Below are 16,169 nucleotides of genomic sequence, written 5' to 3'. Positions count from 1 at the left end.
AATTTCTGTGGAGCCCAATACAGCCCATGGACTGGCCCCATATTGCTTATCTGGCCTATGCAGCCAGAAGATTGAGCACCACTGAACTGAGCACCACTTAGATTGTCCCTGTCTAAGCATTTGTATATTCCACTTTAAGAAATTGCCAGTGATGGAGATTCTACAGACTCTCCTCGTAATGTGTTCTGTAACTTAACCACCCTCACAGAAAGTTCTTCCTAATATCCAATTTCTGTTGTTTCAGTTTGAGTCAATAACTACTTGTCCTGTCCCCCTGGATACAGAGAATAGTCAATCATCATCCTCTTCATAATAATCCTTTTTGTATTTGAAGACTCTTAGCAAATCCAACCTTAGTTTTCTCTTCTCCAGACAAAATAATGACAGTTCTGCTAACTTTTCTTTGCAAATCGTGTTTTCTATACCTTTAATCTTTTTGTCACTTTCCTCTGTACTCTTTTCTAACTTGTCTATATCTTTCTTGAAGTGCAGTGCCCAAAACTGGACACAGTACCCCAACTGATACTGCTCTAGTGCTGAGTAAAGTGGAAGAATCATTTCCTAAGACTTGCATGTGACAATTCTGTTAATACAACTCAGCTGACTTTTTTGCAAGAAGAACACACTGCTGACACAATATTCATCTTTGCCATCTTATTCTCCGGCCCTTTCCTGCAGTACTGCAGCCTGGCCAGCCCCTCCCTATAACCAAATGACCATGGTGTTCTGTCCAGTTGCAGCTATGAAGTCTTAGATGGTGATGGATTTTTTTATAACATCATGAATGTTGTCACTGTGAATAGCTAATTTGTTTTAAGACAACATTGATATATATATATACCCCTTCCTTATGGACTAGATTATTTCCATTTGGGCTAGATTGATGTGGCATACTTACATAGTATTCCAGGAGCAGCAAAAGGCTTCAGTAACTTCCTCCCATATTACCCGCTCTCTTACTCCTGGTTGGATGCCAGCAGTAAACTCCTACCCTTGGACTGCTAGCTCAATTCCACTGGCTAATGAGGATTTGGGGGTGAAATCTAGGCTTTGTCCATTCTCAGCCAACTTGTTCAGGAGGGTACTAATTACTGGTTAATCCTATACACCTGGACTAAAGGTTTGGGTAGCCCATTCATTCAGGGTAGCAGAGATGAATGTATGCATTTGAAGAGATGATGTGCTACTATTCTTTATTCTCCTGTGAATATTTCCTTGTTATATATTAAATATTCATTTAGCAAGGACTGGAACCATGGTATCTCCTCTCCCAGAGTTCCTTAAACATATGAAGGACTCAGCATTAACTCCATGCATCCACTTCCAGTGAAACCAGTTGCAAAACTACCTTTGTCTTCACTCATATAGACCAGGGCTCCAAATCAGAAAGCCTTTCAAAGTGTTTCTTCTTTTGAAAATAATAAAAGAAATTTCACTGGGTGGTGAAATATGGAAAATAGCACCTCTCCTCAGCATATCAAATGGTGCGATGTACATCAGTTGACTTGCTTATTTATAATGTGATATTCTTTTATTTGTTGCCAGTTCTCACATTTTTATCACGAGTCTTGCAGTAGCAGTATTTTTCTTAGAGTTGCAGTTGTTGGAATCATGAAATGACATGCAGGAATCAGCTTCAATTTTTTTAGACCAGTAAGGGCCAAGTCCTACATGCCTTTTTATTTTTAGTTATTTTCTGTTCATTTACATCTCCCATCTCTCAAAACAGTTTTAGATGGTGATCATATCTCCTCTGAGTCTTTATATCACTAAACTAAACAAGCCAACTTTTTAGTCTTTTCTCTTAAGACAAGATTTCCATTCACTTGATCGTCCTAATAGCTATTTCCTGTACTAGTACCAGTTTCAATTAATCTTTCTTGAATACAGGTGAACAGAACTGTACATGGTACTCCAAATGAGTCTTGTCAGCTAGGGACAGATGTTACACATAAACTGGTTTAAGTGATTCAAAACTGGTTTAAACCTGTAGGAGAACATAAGAACATAAATCAATTTCAAAATGGCTGAAACTGGTTTAAAATTAACCTTGTTGAATGTAGTATCAGACTTAAATGATTTGGGTCAACCCGGTTTATGCAACTTCTGTCCCAGACCCCTTCCTGGTTTAAGTTAAATCATAGTCCCCCAGCATCCCAGCATGCTTTGCAGTCTTAGGCTGGGCTGTGCTGTCTGCTCCAGAGAGCAGGGCTGGCCCTGCCCCTCTGCTGTCTAACCTGAGTAGGGGCGGGGGTGTGGCCAGATGCATGGCTCTCTGAGGCAAAGGGAGCAGGGAGGGGGCTTATTCCCCCACCCTGAAGGCTGTGGCCTCCGTCAGCCATTCTCCCCCTCCCCACTCCAGTAGCAGGGGAGGGAGCATGACCAGAGCTGGCTGGCATGGCCCCACCAGTGGCTGGGGCTGCAGGGATGAGCCTAGCTGGCCTGCAATTGCTGCTGAGGGTGGAGACAGAGGGGCTAGCAGAGGGGCCAGACTTCCCAGCCCACCCCAGCTGTGTGACAGCCTGGCCTGAGACCGCAGGCAGGGGCTTGCTGGGGAGTGGGCTTTTCTACCCCCTCACCTCCAGCTGCTGTGGATGTGCCATACTGCTTGGGGAGGAGGGAGCAGGGGGTGGGAAGCTTCTGTCCAGCAGCTTCTGCCCAGCATGTGGAGCTCTGGCTCCAACTCCCAGAGACCTTGGAAGGCAAGGCATCTGGGTGGAAGGTATCCACGGGCTGCAGCCAGAGCTCCATGTGCTGGAGAGAAGCTGCTGGGCCTGGCAGGGATGTTTTTTTCCCCTCACCTCCAGCTGTGGCTCCTGCTCCTGTTGTATCATGCAGCAAGATTCAGCTGGGAGCCCAGCTCAGGTTGAAGCCACTGGACTGAAAGGAAGCTCCCTCCTGCCCCAGGTGGTGTTGCACAGTGTGACAGCAGCAGGAACTGCAGCTGGATGTGAGGGGAGAGAAACAACCCTGCTGAGCCTGGCGGCTTTTCCCCAGTGTATAGAGCTCTGGCTGCAGCCCCTGGATGCCTTTCACCCAGATGCTTCCACCTTCCAAGGTGTCCAGGACCTGGAGCCAGAGCCCCGTGCACTGCGCAGAAGGCACAGGGCTGAAGCTTCCCACTCCCACCCCACAGAGTGGTGCAGCACAATCATGACAGCTGGAGGTGATGGGGACAGAATAGCACCCCCGGCCCTGGCCAGCCTGCAGCTGGTGGTGCACCTACAGCTCCAGATGCTGCACAGGACAGGGGGCATGGTTGTGGCTGCCAGGCTCAGCGCTCACCAGTGCCTCCATGCTGGCCAGGGAAGCTTGCTCCCCAGCCCTGTCCCAATGCCTGCCAGGAGACAGGGAAGTTTAATCCCTACCCCCTGACCCCCTTTGCCTGAGGCACTGCCTCGTGGACAAGCCTGGCAAGGGCTGCTTCCCTTCTCCCCCTCCAGGCACAGCCTGGCTGTGCTCCCTATAGACCATGGTGAGGGTTTAAACCCCTCCACAATTATACTTAGCCCCTGTGGGGGCCTAGCCATGCCTGCCAGGTTAGCTTCCCTCCAGCCTGCTGCAAAGGGAAGGTGGAGGGCTGCTCTAGCACCCCCTGGCTTCTAGTCTGAGTCACTGCAGGCATGTGCCTGCATTTCCAGAATTGAACATGAATGTCAATGCACTTGCAAATCAGTTCAATCTTTTCAGGTTAGACTCACCTGAAAATATTGAATCAATTCGTGCTCTGGCTTTTTGAATGTCTGTCCCTAGCCATCAAGAGCTCTTACAATGGTACTAGTACTTCACTACTAGAAATACTTCACCCGAAGCATTTCAGAATTGTATTTTCCATTTTGTACTTTAACTTTTTATTCCTTTTCTATAAATTAAAACTTCAAGCACCTATAATTCTTTCCCAACATATCTCACATCTTTTCTGTAATGTCACCTGCAGCAGTGGCTGCTACCTTTTGTGACAAGGGAAACATTGAACAAGAGCAGTCACTAATCTGATCCTTGAGAAACTCCATAGAAACTCTCCTTTTTCCCTTTAAAATGTCTTTATTAATTCTCATCTTTATTTTATTAACAGTTTCCCATGTGGTGCTGTATCAAATACAGAAGGGGGAGTCAAACTCATCTTGTCCTGCAGGCTGGATGGGTGGCATGGGGCCAGTCAACGGGCCAGACCAGACCCATGGACTGGCCCCATATTCCATATCTGGAGTGGGTGCCACATAAGCTTGTGTCCTAGAGCAGTGGAGTGGCCATTATGTGCAGTAGCTGCTCTGTTGCTCTGGGGCCATGCAGCACAGTCCCATTCTAGCTGCTGCAGGGTCACGATGCATTGCATCAAAACTGCTCCTGCAGGGCTGTGCTTCATAGCCCTGGAATTGCTACTGTGGAGCTCTGCTGGAAGGCTCTGGAACCACCACTGTGGCCACCATGTCCAGCAGGTCTGTCACTGCCAGGCCATGAGATGGCACCACAGGTAGCCTGCAGGGCTACCCAGTGCACTAGGCATTCTGCCTGTGGGGTACTCTGAGACCCACAGGCAGCACTAGGAGTCAGATGATGCAGTTGTATAAGTTGGATCTGGCCTTTGGGCAATATCTCTGACACCCTTGCTTTACTGAAATTTATCTTAATTTATAAGTCTGAAAAAAAATTGCTAATATAACTTAAAAGGCCTACCTTTATGCCTAGATGTATCCCTCTAATGCATAGATTTCTTATTTCCATACAATATATGTTTCAGTTCCTTTAAACTTAAAAGTCATGTTTTGCTGACTGGAAGTCTGGTCTGATTGGATGGGGTGTAATTCTAGCTTGAAACATCAGGCTGGGTGTTTCAAGCTGAGTCTGTACAAAATCAGTTTGCAACTTGGGCTATAAATAGGCATTGCCAAATGCAGAGGATCAGCAGTGCCAGGATGTGTCCTGGCACAGCTGATCTGCTTCACAAAGTCAAACACATATCACCTGTTGTCCCATCCAGTGATTCTGTGGGAAAACGTATTTATTCATATAGAATATAAGGACCAAATTACAGAACAAGCTATAAACAACTATAAACAATGGCACTGAGAGAGAAGGCTAAGGAGACAGTTTTAGATTTGATATCCATTGCAAGGTATTGTCAGTATTGTCAGTAGCCTGGGGCAGGTATTCAATGCAACCACTAAAATGATAAATAGGACATTCAACCATGATGTGAGCTATAGTTTGGATTTTGTCACATTCACACTTGGGGTCTTTAATAAAATTCCATGAATGAAGTAGGTAGTTACATCTACCTTGTCCAGCATGAACCCTGTTCGATGTTGTCCAGCTCCACCTAGGTAAAGCAAAGCCAGGAGGTTTAGATGTGTGGTCTGTGATAAGAAATTTACTAATGATGTAAATTCTGTTCCATTACTGGATCCATTTTTCCTTGTTAGAGTTTGGGGAGATGATGGCAATCTTCTTGTGTCCCCCCTGCTAAGTGTATTATATCTTAATATACAAACAAATGCCATCAACCAGGAGTCTGAATGTCTGTGTAGACCTCCCAGACACTCACAGTTACTGAGTGATGTGGGACAATGGGTGATGTATTCTCTGCTTTGAGGCCCACACCTCCAATAATCTTTGGGGTGCATCTCTGGAAGCAGGGAAACCTGAGACTATTTGTTCCCTGTAGAAAGATGCCACCAAGACTGAGTTGGACTGGTCAAATGTAGGTAAGACTGGTCTGAAATCTCAGAACTTCTTACTCAGCTTTATCAAGAACCTCTCTAACAGCTGGTTTAAATTTAGGAATTACTTTAAATGCTTTTTTCCTATCCTATTTATGTTGGAATAGACTTTTTTTACTTTGATATTGAAGGTCAGAATCTATACCACAATTTGATAAGTACAGTTGTATAATAAGTACAAATTTGTACTTATTCTGTGGGTAAAAGAGGCCAAACACTAAAAACTGATGTAGAAGCTGAGGGCATTTTTACATGTGCTCCTGATGCGGTGCTGGGTGCTTTTAATTAGTGAGCTGTGCTAATTAAAAGCATCCGCTACCACATCAAGAGCACACATATTAGTGGTGCAGCACACCTCTGTGCTGAGAAAATGGTGGTAGTGCACTTTGAACTAAAGCACATCAAACATGTTTTAGTTCAAAGTGCACTGCCGTCATTTTCTCAGTGTGGAGGCATGCTGCACTACTGATACACGTGACATATCAGGCTGCCAGAACACATTAATTTATGTGCTTCAGCAGACTCAATCAAGTTTGCTCCAATACACTGGATTTCCAGTGTTTCAGAGCAGGCTTCTTGCATGTGTGTAAGTGCCCTGAGGTTTTCCCAGCATCTTAGGTGACCTACCAAACACAGGGGCATTATAGTTCCTTTCAGTATAACCAGCCTGTAACCTCAAGTCCTGAGAATATTCTAAAGTATGGCTTGAGATGCACTTCTCCAGTAGTCCATGACTGGGCAGATAGCCCACTGGGAACCACACTCAGCTGTTGTCAGTTACTGCAGCCACCACCTAATTTTTACACTGGGAGTGGACCTATCAGAAAGCTCCACTCTGATGATCAGGGAACTTCAATCAACTCTTTTGTAGGCCTTTGCCCAAGCCCTTCCTCTGGCCAGTTAAATAGAACAATAAATACAAATAAAATATAGCAAACTTCCTTCAGTAAAATTAGGAAAATAAAGATTAAATAAGGATATTCTGCAATATGTTCAGAATCCTTTATATTAAAAAAAATCCCAACCTATTTAAGCACCTGAAAACTATCCTCGGTGTGGCAGGGCACCTTTGGGCAGAGTCAAGCAGCTACTAAGTGTCTGATGGTGGCAGTTATTTTTAGAACAAGAGAGATGAAGGCTGCAGTTTGCTGCTGCCAACCCAGGCAGAAACATCAGCTGGCTGAGCTGCAGCAGAACATCTAGAAGGTAAGAGCAGGAGGCTCTTGGTCATAGGCATGACCTAAAACTGCACCCTGTGGGGGAAAGATGGCCTGGTGGGGCTCCTAATGGTGTGGGAGCCCCCACTAAATGCCAGGACAGTTACCTCCCCGGTGAAAGGTGAGGAGGGGCACCTTAACCCAAGCCCCAATCATTGGGTGGGCTTTGGAGGCAGTTGTGGGAGCAGCAGGGCCAGGCATGGCAAGCAGAGTGCCACCTAAGTCCAAAAGGAATGTGAGATCCCAGACACCCCAGAGGGAGTAGTGTGGATATGTGGGAATAGAGGTACCAGGTATGCTTATGTGTAGGCACCTGAGCCCAGCAGGGATGTGAGATCCCGGAGACCCCAGAGCGGGTAGCGTGGGGAGTGCAAAGTGTGTCCTCACACAGAGTAAGGCTGAATGGGAGTAGACCTGAAGGGCAGTCCCAGGGCCTGAAGAGCAGCACAGAGGCCATCCCAGTGAGCAGTTCATAGATTCATAGATGTTAGAGTCAGAAGGGACCTCAACAGATCATCGAGTCCGACCCCCTGCATAGGCAGGAAAGAGTGCTGGGTCTAGATGACTCCAGCTAGATGCCTATCTAACCTCCTCTTGAAGACCCCCAGGGTAGGGGAGAGCACCACCTCCCTTAGGAGCCTGTTCCAGACCTTGGCCACTCTAACTGTGAAGAAGTTCTTCCTAATGCCTAGTCTAAATCTGCTCTCTGCTAGTTTATGGCCATTATTTCTTGTAACCCCCAGGGGCGCCTTGGTGAGTAAAGCCTCACCAATTCCCTTCTATGCCCCCACGATGAATTTATAGGCTGCCACAAGGTTGCCTCTCAATCTTCTCTTGTGGAGGCTGAAGAGGTCCAGGTGCCCTAGTCTCTCCTCATAGGGCTTGGCCTGCACGCCCTGGACCCTCTCCAGGTTATCCACATCCCTCTTGAAGTGTGGCGCCCAAAATTGCATGTGTCACAACCCAAGGGTGTGATTTTGTTTTTGTGTGTGGTTTGGCACCACTGAATTATTTTCCCGCCAATTTGTAGCTTTCTTTGCAGTGTGCATTTCTTCTTTGCAGCACAGAGATGCACGGTGCAGAGTTTCCGCCATTTGTATTATAATTCGAGCCCCATTATTGGCTTGCATGAAATTATTCACACGTGGCGGCTAGTGATTGGCTTGCTAGCCATATAAAAATCTTGAGTGGTTTCCGCCCAAGTTGGAGGACTCCACGAACACCAGGAGGAGGAGACTTCACGCTGTGTGAAGATCTCTAAGTGCTGTGGAGCCTATCGGACCCAGCGTATTTCAAGCAGGCAACAGGGGTCTGATCAGCCTCTAGCCTCTCCCCGTTGCCGAACGCAATCCTCGACGTATCCCTCTTCCCTGCGCACAAAAAAGATCCATGGAGCCTAGCAAACTTCGTGTGAGTCTATTCAGAGCTCTTCACTTCAAGTACTTTCTTCGGTTGGCGCGACGGGCTCGTGGTTTAGAGCCTCCAACCGGATGGGCTAGAAGAATGTTCACGGGAAGGAACTCTAGTCCACCTCTCTTCTTTTCTATTTGTAACCGCAACTCAAGCAAGTTTTCCAGCCTACACCGCGACCATCTTCGGTGTAAGTAAACAATCTTAAATCAACCATTACGTGTTCGTGCCTAATTCCAGCGTGCCGCCTGTTTTCTCCGACCCAGTGTGCCTGGGCTGCTGGCCACAGCCCGTGCGGTGCGAAAAAGGGCCTGGATTGCTCCCAGCCCACACAGCATGCAGTATTCCAACTGCAGTCTGACCAGAGCCCGATAGAAGGGAAGTATCACCTCCTTGGATCTGTTCGTCATGCATCTGCTGATGCACGATAAAGTGCCATTAGCTTTTCTGATGACTTCATCACACTGACGACTCGTGTTCATCTTGGAGTCCACTAGGAATCCAAGATCCCTTTCCGCTTCCGTTCCACCAAGCAGGTCATTTCCTAGGCAGTAGGTATGCTGGACATTTTTCCTCCCTAGGTGCAGCACTTTGCATTTCTCCTTGTTGAATTGCATTTTGTTGTTTTCTGCCCATATGTCCAACCTGTCCAGGTCTGCTTGTAGTTGTTCCCTGCCCTCCGGCGTGTCCAGTTCTCCCCACAGTTTTGTGTCATCTGCAAACTTGGGCAGAGTACACTTCACTCCCTCGTCCAAGTCGCTGATGAAGACATTGAAGAGTATCGGTCCAAGGACAGAGCCCTGCGGGACCCCACTGCCCACACCCTTCCAGGTCGATACCGACCCATCCACTACGACTTTCTGGGTACGACCCTCTAGCCAATTCGCCACCCACCGGACTGTGTAGTCATCCAAGTCACAGCCTCTTAACTTGTTCACCAGTATGGGGTGGGATACCGTACCGAAGGCCTTCCTGAAGTCTAAGTAAACGATGTCAACCCCTACTCCTGCATCCAGGTGTTTTGTAACCTGGTCATAAAAAGAGACTAGATTAGTCAGGCATGATCTACCTGCTATGAACCCGTGCTGGTTTCCCCTCAGCATAATTTTTCCTGCCAGGCTCTCGCAAATGTGAGCCTTGATAATTTTTTCAAAGACTTTGCCAAGGATGGAGGTGAGACTGACTGGCCTATAGTTTCCTGGGTCCTCCTTCCTCCCCTTCTTGAAAATGGGGACCACGTTGGCCCTTTTCCAGTCCTCCGGGACCTGGCCCATGCGCCATGTGCATTCAAACATTCCCGCCAGTGGCTGTGCAATGACGTCGGCCAGTGCCTTCAGTACCCTCGGATGGAGCTCATCCGGGCCTGCAGACTTAAATGCATCCAGTTCCTCCAAGTGCCTCTGCACCATTTCAGGGTCTATGCTTGGTAGTCTGGCACCTTGCTGCTGCCTCTCTACAACCCCAGTGAGAGACTTGTCTTGCCCCTTGCTTAGGAAAACTGAGGCAAAAAACTCATTGAGGAGTTCAGCCTTGTCCCCCTTTTCTGTCACCAATTGCTTCTGCACATTTAATAGAGGTCCTATTCCACCCTGGGCCTTCCTTTTACTCCCTATATATCTACAAAACAATTTTTTGTTGTCCTTAACTTGGGATGCCATCCTCAGCTCCATGGTAGCTTTGGCCCGTCTAACTGCCTCCCTACAAGCGCGAGCAGAGGAGGTATACTCCTCTTTAGTAATCTCTCCCTGTTTCCACTTTTTATATGCCCCCCTTTTTGCCCGTAGGCTGCTCTGGATTTCTCTGGTCAGCCAAGGAAGCCTCTTGGCCCCTTTCCCCCTTTTTCCCCACATTGGGATCGTCTCTCTCTGTGCCCGAAGGATCATTTCCTTGAGGCAAAGTCACCCTTCGTGGGCTCCCATCTCTTCAAAACTCTTACTCTGCAGTGTGTCCTTGACTAAACGCCTGAGTTCATTGAAATCAGCTTTCCTAAAGTCTAGCACTTTCACCCTACTAGTTACCTTACCCACTCAACTCATTGATTATGAAGATGAGAAGGCCCTAAGCTGGGGCATGGTGTAGAGGCCCTAGAGGGGGCATAGTAGGTACCCCAATTGTGGGGAAGAGGCCAAGGCATGGTTGTGGGTGCCTGAGGCTGTAGTTGGGCCAGACGCTGAGTAGGGGCCTCAGCCAGAGAGTTAGGGGTGAGTCCTGACCCTGGTAAGTCCTCCGCTGCAAGGAGACTGAGAGTGGGATGAAAGGAAGACCTTAAGGACAAGCACAATGACCTGCTGCTCCAGGGAGGGAGAGAGAGTCCCTGTGAGACTCTGGAGCACCAGTCGTGGTGTAGGTTATGATTACATCATGTGGATGCCATCAGCGAAGCATGGGCTGTGGTGTAGGGGAGGTTAGGGGCTGCAGATAGTGCCCTCAGGCATTGGGGCTGGGTATGGGCAGTCTTTCACATTATACCACCAGTTTATGGGAACAGCAAAGTCGTGGCAGGAGAGACTGGGTAGACAGCCCCATAGAGACAAGTGGGCGGGCTGGCATGAGACCCAGCCCTGAGAGGTACCCCCTGCCACACTCTGCTATGGGCAGCTATATGGAAGCTCTTAAATGCACTTTATGAAAAATGAATAGAAATTACTACAGAGAAACCCTACTTTGCTATGTTTTATTTTACATCATTAAATTGCATTTCATGGCATTAGAATTCTATGCACCTTTTGTCTCTATTGCATGTGTAGTAGGTTCATTCCCTCTGGGTCTCTAATGTCATTTTTCATGGATATTGGATGTTTAAGTCTCTTGTGGGACCAACAGTGTTGAAATGAGAACAGATACTAGGTTATATATTTGAAATTTGTCTTTTTTTGTGTGTATGAGGATTTAACTGTCTGGAAGCTGTTACCTCCAGGAGTCTGTTTTTTCCTGGCTGTTGTTATTGAGAGGTATTTTATCCAGAGGTCAGCACTGACTCAGCAAAGCAGGAGCTAGTATTAGCATTTTTTGTAATTCATTTTATGCAGCTTGCAGTTTATCCTGAATGGAAGAAATGATTGACAAGTCCAACAGCAACCCATTTTTCCTTTGAAATTCTGTATGATTTTTGCTGACAAGCTTACACTAACATGCATCTGAAGTGATAGAGTTCAAAAGGGAATGCACAATGAAAACAGCAGTTCATTTCTAAAGTTTTTGGTAAGGCCCCCAAGTCATTAAGTGCATTGTGCAGGTGTGAGTGGATCATTTGCAGAAGGAATTAAATTACTTTTTCTTGTTGATCAGAGAGATTAGTATTTGGAATAACATGCTTTATCTTTTGTGATTCATTTCTTCTTATTCAAGAGCCTAAAAGCAACCAACCTTGGGAATGGCTTGGGGAGATGTAAAATGTTCCACAGCCAGCTGTTTTCATTTTTCATTGATTCTTATGGCTTCAGTCTGCCCTGGTATAAGCAAAAGCTACTGTATGGTCTTGCAATTACTTTTGCCAAGGCTGTGTGTGCCGTTCATCTTACTTCTGATGTCAAGCAGAAAAGACTCAAGAACTGATATCACATTTACAAGCTGAGTAATTTGTAACCTGGGGGAACAAAGTCACTATAATACAACATTTTAGGATGTGATAGTTTGGGTTTGCTATAAAGGAGCTATTCTTTCTTGGTATATCAGCTGATACTAATCAGCATCAATGAAAGAAAGGCAAGAGAAGAAAAATGGGAAGGATATTTTGTTTATCTTTTATTATCAATTTCCAGGTCTGCATAGGTTTTTGGGTTTGTACCATAAGTAAGCATTCCTGCAAACAACTCAATAGACCAACATTTGTAAGGCACTATTGATATGCTCCCTGGGTAAGCAGCAATTCTTTCATTTTAGACCTACATCATTCATTATTTCCTGCAGTGCTAAGCTTCATTGTCGTTGATTTTGCTGTGACCCTAGTACTGAACTCTCTTGGGCTTTATATTGGTAAGTCATCTGTGAGAAATGGATGCTGTCACTAATTTCATTTGCATGGTTCAGCATTATAATTTACATTTAAGGGATACAGTTCAACCTGAAAATGTAAATTCAAAATTTCATCTTTATCAAATCCTTTATTAATTTCCTTAAAAAAAAAAGTAAATGAGTTTTGGAGAGTTCTCCCCCCACTAGAGACCTTAATAGATTGAATATAGGAGGCACCATGACCTAATGCGAGGCAGCACAACCTAATAGAGCAGTGGGCTGGGATTAGGAAAATCTGAATTCTATTCATAGCTCTGTTACTGACATGCTAGGAAACATTGGAGAAATCCTTTCACCTTTTTAAGCTTCACTTTTCACTTATGTCAAATGGAGGTTATGGTATCAATCTTCCTTGCAAAGTGATTTGAGGTTTACTAAGGAAAAATGCTATTCTAATAGTATTGGGGTTGCTATAAATTAGACCTGGTGACCTGTGAGCTGAGGGGTTAGTTTGTGGCCTCTGGGCTCCTGACAGGCTCCTGCTCCCATTATTGCTTCATCAGCAGTAGCAGCAGCCAGACACTCTGGAATCTTCCTCCCTCTGGCATTTGCTTCTTGCCCTCCCCTTCAGAGTAGTATGGCACAGCCCATGGTGCCAGGGAAAGCCATTGCATGGAGCACTGATGCAGTGTGGCTCAATGCAGAGGAGGAGGGTAATGTCCAGGGAGCTGAAGGTGGGGTTGGAGCACATGTACCCATGCACCTGTGTCCTCAGTGCAGCAAGAAATGGGGTAAGTGCCTGGCGCATCAGGGGGTGGGGGGAGCACCCACCGGCCTTATGCAGCAGGATGGGAAGCACCCATGGGATGGGTACAGAAGAGGGAAGCACCCATTGACCTCAGTCGCGGGGTGCCTGGGTGGCCTGGGGCTCAAGCTAGTGCTTCTCACAGGGCATGTGGCCCCAGACCATTAAGAAGTCAGACAGCCTTGTACAGATTTAATTTTCTTTAGTGGCCATTGTAACTAATGCAGAAGTCCAGGGCATATAGAAGTGGCTAAAAGTTAATCTTGGCCTCCCTTGTCCTGGGTTGCACTTTCTGTACTGCAGTTCTACTAGGTGTAGAACAGAAAGCAGGGTTGCCAACTGTCAGTAAATGTACTGACTGTCACTAAAAAATCAGGCTAGAAATGGCTGTCAGTAAAGTCTGTAAAATAAAACTTTAGCTGTCAGTAAAAACATTAAATAGACATAGCTTGACTAAAGCTCCAACAGAGAGAGCACAGCAATAAAACCTGTTGTCCAAGCAGGAGCACAGAACCCTTCAGGGAATGTTCTCTCAGCATGTGCTGCTGCTGCATCCCAAGCCATCTGTAATACTGCTGGATCACAGGTAGGCTTCTTTTGGAATCCATGCCACAGTGGATGTCTGAAAGTTGGGGGAGGGGCCAGTTGGGGACATCAGGGTGTTGATGTGAATAGAAGGCCTTTGGCAGGTCAGGAGGTGAAGGGAAATACAGTGTAAAATCATTATTCCAGTCAAGCAGTGTTGCCAACCCATTTTTTTTACTATAAACTGTTAGCTGACAACTGATCTTTCTTAAGTTTTTACTGTGGTTGATGTTAAACCCCTGAATTTGAACTCAGCCTCTGTGTATCAGGCTGACTTGCAGAGGCTTGCAGCAGATTGCACACATTTAGCTGTAGCACTCTGCAGTCTTGCAAGAGTTACAGCCCAGCTTTATACAGTAGGCATTGATTACAAGCTCCCAAGGAGAACTGGACCAGCTGCAGAGGATAATTAGCTGGTCCACTGGAAGCTAAAAGGCTCCTGGGAAGAGGGGACAGACAGATAGACAGAGTTGCTTCAGCGGTGGTTGCAGTACCAGGCCAGGGACTGCCAGGCTCTGGGATGAGACCCAGGGACTGCAAGGCTAGAGCCAGCAGCACCACGAGGGTATGAGAGGGAACATAGTTGAGGGAATAAGGAGGACTGTACTTCAGTGCTGGGGGAGCAGCACAAAGCTGGCAGCACCTTCTCAGGGCCTGGAGAGACCCCCAGGTCTGTGAGTCACCCTCCATGGATGATGTTAAGCTATTGAATTTTGATTTGTATCTGGGATATTCTTGTGGGGCAAGTATACTCAGAAAATAAAAGACTGTTTGAACTATGCAAATCCTTAAACCTGCGACAGTCTCTAACTGGGGTCTGGCAGGAGGGCAGTGTCTGGCAGGACAGTTACATTTACATTACATAAAATACATATTAGTAAACATGTCAGTAAAAAAGTTTAGTTGTCAGTAAAAAGCTTGCAGGTTGTGTTAAAAAAATTCTTGAGTTGGCAGCTGACAGGTCACTCTTTATCTTCATATTTTCTACAGAAACCCAGACTTGGAAGAAAATATACAATAGCCTGAAGATCTGAGAGTGAACCTGACTACTGCTTCAAGAGCCAAAGCCTCTGTTAACTGATTAGTTTTAGTGTAATCCTACTTTCGCTGAAATTAGGAGGTGAAGTAATCCTTTAATATCAGTGTGAACCCAGTTGGCTAATTCTGTATTTTTTAAAAAGCATCTATGGATGCATCCAGACAAGCATGCACATGTGTTTCCCCAAGGACAACTAGCAGCAGCGCATAGTCGTGCCACTGCTACTTGTTCCTACAGAACTCCCATACACATGTGGTCTGTCATGCAGCAAGTTGCCCTGTCCTGGGGGCCTCCTGGGCCTCCAGGCATGTGGAGACTGGCTGGCAACTGGAGCCTGGCTCTGGCCAGCTAGGGTCTGGTTTTAGGCAGCGCATGCTGTTGCCATTTATGCTGCCCCACTTTTTTCTCCATGGTTTTTTTTTTTTACACCAGGATCTCCCAGTATCAGAAAACCCACTGTGCTGCTATAATTAGCAGTGCAGTGAATGCCTGCATGTGCAGCATGTGCCATTTGCAGTGCCACAGACAGGTCTGCAGCACTGCAAACTGCACATGCACACTCATCTGGACGTGTCCTATGGATGGGTGTAGACATATAGTAACATGCTCAATTAATTTAAAAACTCTGCCTGTATTTTTGGCTAACTCAGACACCTGTCTGCCAGGTATGGTTATTTAATATATATTGGATAAATTTGATTTGCAAAAATCTGTCATATACCTCTTTGCATTCCTTAAGATATAGGTCCAAGTATCTTGGCAATAGAGATATTATTTGGAAATTTAGCTATTTACTCTTGCAGTATGCAGTATTAATGCCTTCTATATGTCTGGATAGGGGAATATGATTAACTTACACTTCCATATAAGACTTACATTTGTCAAAGTCAGATTTTCAATGTTTCATGGCTGTGGAATTCACATTCATCCCCTAGGCGTATTTAGAACATAGCTGTTCCCATTACCGATATTCTTTCAAGCACGATTTTGACGATACATACAGTCACAGATTTAGAGAAGATGATTTTTTTAAAACTCCTTAGGCTTAGAAACATGCTGCTGGCTTTATTGCTGACATAATCTTGAGCATTTATATGCAAGGACTCAAAGCTGCCATTGCTGTTAATGAGAACAGGATCTGGTCCTCAGTACACAACAAGTGATTTATGTTTTCCATTTTATTTATTTTTAGCGTAGATAAATGTCACAAAGAAATGGTATGCTAGAATTCAAATACTTAATTGCATAATCTTATGATAACATTGGCTTAAAGGCAAGAAGTAGACATTATTGACTTTGTTATCCTGGACACCACTGATTAACAGAACCTCTTATTTAGCAGTCAAAGAGCCAGATTATCATTATTCAGTACCTTTTCACATCCTTCTTTGGATATTTATGTAATAGACTACCCATGTGGGCTCACCAGATTGGCTTGA

The sequence above is a fragment of the Alligator mississippiensis genome, chromosome 4, assembly GCF_030867095.1.
Source record: "Alligator mississippiensis isolate rAllMis1 chromosome 4, rAllMis1, whole genome shotgun sequence".
Lineage (NCBI taxonomy): Eukaryota > Metazoa > Chordata > Crocodylia > Alligatoridae > Alligator > Alligator mississippiensis.
This window is presented reverse-complemented; position numbering follows the sequence as displayed.